General features: G+C 43.4%; 1 pseudogene; it reads left to right on the top strand.

The window, feature by feature from the left end:
- Positions 1-2,309: 2,309 nt before the first annotated feature.
- On the top strand, positions 2,310-5,018 carry LOC147708821 (rhotekin-2-like; annotated as a pseudogene).
- The last annotated feature ends 527 nt before the right edge of the window (positions 5,019-5,545 follow it).

Raw genomic sequence — 5,545 nt, 5'->3', positions numbered from 1 at the left:
GACACCATCATCTTTAGTGTAGCGGATCCAATAATTGTTATATACGATAGGACCCACACCATGGCGACTATAGAGCTCATAGATCGGAGTTCCAACTGGAGGTATCGGACATGAGTCCTCCAATCGGGAATCCGCACCGCAACATTTAAAGCAACTTAACAAAGTACTACGGCCAGGCATCGCGCACACTAACCGAGTTTTACAAACTTCAAGGGTTATCGAATTACGATGTCCTCGCAAAAATGCAAGACCCTCGGTCTTTGGCAAATAAAATCGTCAAATAAAACCCAACAACTAAGAACCAACAACTAAGAACCACAAATGCAATGGAACCATGCAAATAACCAAGTTACAACAACAAAGCAAAGGTCCCAAAAAGGAACCAACAACTAAGGACTGGGAGCGACCCACAAATACTTAACTGAAAGATCAATGGCGTCACCTGGAAGGCCTGTCTATCGTCTCGCTGTACAAAGGTCTACGTCAGGCACCAAAACAGGTCGCGGGAAAAGTCTTCGGACCACTTATTTCGACAACAGGATCGATGAAGCGGGGTGCACCTTTCCTCGGAGATTTCACACGAAGTTCCTCACGATCGTCGGGCTTTCGACCGGTACCACTGATGTCGCCCCACCTTGGGTGCCAACTGAAGGACTGGTCTATTCTAAGGCCCAGCGGTGCCAGGGGGCAACACCTGAAACCTTCGTGGGTTACCTGTTCCGGCGTACAAAACACAGAGACACGGGACACTTCCTTTGGCGTCAAAGATTCAGCGTTTATTTACTGCAGGGATACAGAAATCGCAAGAAGTACACCACGTGTAGGTTCTGAGAGACTGCTTCGAATTGCAACAGTGGGTCGCTCCTTTTATACATATTTTAGTCATACCACAACATGGAGAACAAAAGGTTACAACTCAGTTCCCACAGTAAACTTCAAAAGGGTCGCTTTCATGTATTCAGAAACCCGGAACATAATTACAGTAGCATCGCCGGTTGCCAACTGTAAAAGTACGTTATCCCATCATTTAGTACATTCCATTCTAGCTGTAAAAGATTTAGGAAAAAAGACAGAAACAGGTGCAAGGAAGAGACAACAAATTGGAAAAGAGTGTAGGGGGTAATATCGGAAGCACGATTGCAGGATCAAAGGATTCGTGCCTAATGCATGCACGGCTGAAACAATAGACCGGCACGGCAAGATGAGCCTCGAGCGGAGCCATCTGACTTCGCAGTGTCATCCCCCTCGTCATAAAGACATCCTCAAAGGAACGCAAGTCTTCCGTATGAGTTTGGTAGTCCCAGGGTCACGAAGCGGACAGTGTCCGTTCGCTGGCTACTTGAGGGCAAGAGACAAAATGGATGCTGTATCTAAAATGGAACCCGTGGGTTCAGATAGAGAAACCCACAAATAAGACGAACGGTTCAGGCCAGTGTAGCGAAAACGCGTACACCCACTAAACTCGTCATTTGCGGTTCATAGATACCAAACTCGTCCATATTCGAACGAGTCGAAAACATCGTTATGATTGTCACGGAACCTCAGTGGCACATGGCTATTCTGAGATGGTTGCCTTGTTCGCCTCCATCCTTCAAGTGACCAACGTTTGTGGCAGCTGCGGACTTCACAGAGCCCCAGGGGCCTCATTTATGAAAAGTGATGCATCGCTGCGTGAAAACAGCGATGAGTCACTTTTCATTGCGCCCTCCTTGCGACACCAATGATGCGTCATATTTACAGTATGACGCATCATTGCGCAAGGAGTTACAGATACGTTAGTATTTCTGACGTATCTGTATGGCGCAAAAGTGACGCATTGCTTGAGTGTGTCACGAAAGTGACGCAACTCCAGCAATGTGTCCTTTCACATGGGGCAAGCCCCATGTGAAAGGGCCTGCGTCAATCTTACGCCTGCTGTGAGGCAGGCGTAAGAAATTGACGCATTTGTGTCCTAGAAGTGGCGCAGTGAAATTTTATAGATTTCACTGCGTCACTACCATGACCATTTCTTGCGCCAAAACGCCTCTGTTGCATACATTATACCCTGCACAGGTATAATGTGGCGCAGGGGTTCACAAAGTAATGCATGTACCTAGATGCGTCACTTTGTAAATATGGTGCAACAAAGCACATTTTTTACGCTGCTGGTGCGTCACAAAAAGTGACGCACCGGCGGCGTAAAAGTGACGCACGGCCTCATAAATGAGGCCACAGGTCCCGCCCCCAGGCTTTCTTCCAGGACCCCCCTCCCCTGTGATATCTCCAGGGCTGATGAGAGAGAGAAAAGTCGATAGATGCTTGATTAGAGAATGGCAGGGCAGCCGACGCAGGATTTTCAAATGTTTAAGCGGACAGAGAGATGCCGGGCCACAGTGGCCAAGTGCTCGGCGCTGGGCATAGAAATCAAACGGAAGAAGGTGCGAGAGACTGCTGTGCTCCTGGAGCCGGAGGATGAAAGCGTACAAGAAAAAAATTGACTTTGAACTTGGCATCAGAGAAGGAATTTGTAAACTGCTTGCCGTGAGCACTCAGAAGGTGCAGGTGCTGAATGCTGTGAAAAACCTAATGACCTGCAATGCTCGCATTTTAGCCAACATGTCTGCACAGCAGAACCAAAAGCCGGATCAGATGGAGGCGCAGGCTGGGCGAAGGTCTTTGGATATTGGTACAAAAGAGTGTGCAGCATGCACGAGGAAAGTTGCTGTATCAGATGTATGAATCCCATTACTGTGGAAAAATTCTGATCACTTCAAAGAAAGCTCTCAGAGCTATGCAGTATTCTGCATGCTCAAGATGAGAACAACACTTTTTGACACAGACTTGGTCATGGTGGACAAAACAATGAGGGATATACATTTTGAAAAAGTAGGCCTATTCAATGAAGCAAGACCAGATTTTGAAATTAAATTGGAGGTGTACAGCTGCTCCATTGAAGAATCTATTTCATCACACACTCCTAAGAAACTTGTCCAAAAACGTAGACACTCGTTTTGTAAATCTGTTGGGAAGAGTTGGAGTTTTCACTTGGATGGTCCATCTCTCGAAAATGTCTCCCTTTTTAGTCCACCCAACAGAGCTAACAGAGCGCTTACAGCACTCTAAATTGTATGGGTGCACTATCCTCATGGTTCTAACGCACTCACATATATTTTTATCGGTTGTTGTGTTTCATGATTATTAAGATGCATTTATTCAAAGTTATATTAGCCTCGAAATGTAGAATGCACATTTAAGTAGGCTTTTGTATGTATTAAAGAAATCTATAATTCCTGTATGTATAATTTGCAGGATGAACTATTACTTGTGCAATGTAATTTGTGTCTAGTTTAAGTTGCCTGAATTGTAGGCCCAAACTGCAGGTTGTTTTGAGTTTTGTTTCTCCTTGGTTGCTCAAAAAAGATAATTGAATGAATCCTATTTGTGCTTCAAGACAGTATGTTCTCTTCCTACTGCAGGTGCAGGAATTCAACCTTGTTATTCTTAGATTTAAGGAGATACCCGGAATGTCTTTGAAGAAGACTGGAAGGCGAAATAGGGAGGACTCCTTTCGTGTCTGGCTTATCTGAGAACCAAGCCCACTGAACATTGAACAAATTTAATTAGAGCTTCAGTGGAAACCTACTGAAGAGATGTTGCAAATGGAAAAGTATATCTTATGACGTATTGTGGGTTGAACATTGCCTTTTTGTGTGATACCCAGGGACAGATTCGAGAGACTTCTGCTTATTTTTCAGAGGAGAAGGGGCATCTTAGAACGAGCTCCATAGCTTTAAGCTATCAGACCCATTTGACGTGAGTACTTCTTAGGAAGTCAATACATGCTGACACCATTGGGATAGGATATCGGGGAAATAGGTAGGATTTACATGTAGAGCAGTGTAGGGAAAGATACTTTCCTTTTCTTCTCGAATGAAAAGAGAATTGGACTCAGCTTTTATTCTTTGTTGCATTTTGATTTTGGAGTCCATCATATTATGCCTTTTGTGCCGAATGAATTATATTCATAGATTCGGCTCTGTATTGATTTTCATATATCTGTATACTTTGATATTGAGGTGTGTTTATATTCAATTATTTTTGGCCTTATAATAAATCCACAAAACTGAAATTTGGAGTCTTTGGTCCTTTAAAGTATGATTAAATTGAAAGTATAACCTTGCATTGTTTTACTCCCCTCAAACACTTTTAGCGGCTATAAAAAGACCATCTGATTTGAATTTAGTAGGGAAGCCAAGGAGTATAATTTAGTGTAATCAGAGTCAAATTCAGTATGCTGGCACACAGCACTATTACATTGGAAAGTGCTGTGAACATTTTCAGTACTCATAACCTGACTGTCACAGGACATGAGCAAGCCTCTTTTTAGCTCCCTTTGTATGGCAATGTATGTTGTTGTGTTGTTGCCCTGCCAGCCTTCACAACTGAAGACTTTGTTGCAGGATTTCATAGTCAAAAGCAGGTAGTTGGAAAGATATGCAGCTTGAAGAAGATATTTTGTGTGCTGAGACGTTTTCACCTTATTTGTTACTACTCTCCAGAAGAAATTGAGGCTAAACATTAGCCTTTAATCAAAATTCCTGTTAACAAGAAAACAAGAATTTGTGCTATGGATAGAGACTCAACAAAAAGATCAAACAGTTTTCCGGTCATCAACCCAGTAGCTTGGGAGGCTATGACTCACATCTTTGCAGCGATAGCATAGATGACCTTCAGAGATGGATGGAAGCATTTTGGGAGCACTTCTTTAATCTTAGTCAATGGAAATATTGTTCTGAACATCTAGATGTTCGGATATCTCCCCAAACTCCCCCATTGTTCTTGACAAAGGAGGTAACCTCCGTCTACCACAATATGAGCATTGGATCACCAATTAAATTTGAGAGTTTATCTGACATCATACACAAGACAAACGAGGAAACAGATGGACAGTCTCTGATTTGCTCGAAGAAGGTCACCACTCCACCATGTGTGATGGTTCACGGCATATGCATGTGCAAAAAAATTGTGCCTGTGGATGAACATGAAAAGAAAATGCGAGCTCATGTTCAATCTTCTGAAATACCTCCATTCCTTTCACAAGAAACTACATGGCAATCTGAGAAGGAGAACATCTGTACGAATGCTAACTCCACAGTATACAAACATATCTGCAGTGACTCAACAGTCTAAGGGTCCTAAAGCCTCTTTTATAAATGTTGCCCTCCCAAACAAAATCTGCAAGACAGCTCAATGCATAAAGGGGCAGAGATTCATACCAAAGTCAAGCTGGTCCCGCTTCCAAGAGTACGGTCTTTGAAAGAAAAGAAAAAAAACCTTGGGGCATATCATCAAGGGGGTTTATCTCCGCTTTTTTGGCTTTAAAAGCCAAGAAAGCGGAGATAAAATTATCTCCCTATTACCTAGCTGTCGCTAACACCAGTTAGCGACAGCTAGTAGGAGATAGCGACCATCTTGGGCCCCACTTTGCATGTCAGTGATATTTATCACTAATGACATGCAAAGTGGGCGTGCCAAGATGTTAGCGACTGGAAACAGTCGCTAACAT

Source organism: Lissotriton vulgaris, chromosome 6 (genome assembly GCF_964263255.1).
Source record: "Lissotriton vulgaris chromosome 6, aLisVul1.2, whole genome shotgun sequence".
Lineage (NCBI taxonomy): Eukaryota > Metazoa > Chordata > Amphibia > Caudata > Salamandridae > Lissotriton > Lissotriton vulgaris.
This window is presented reverse-complemented; position numbering and strand designations above follow the sequence as displayed.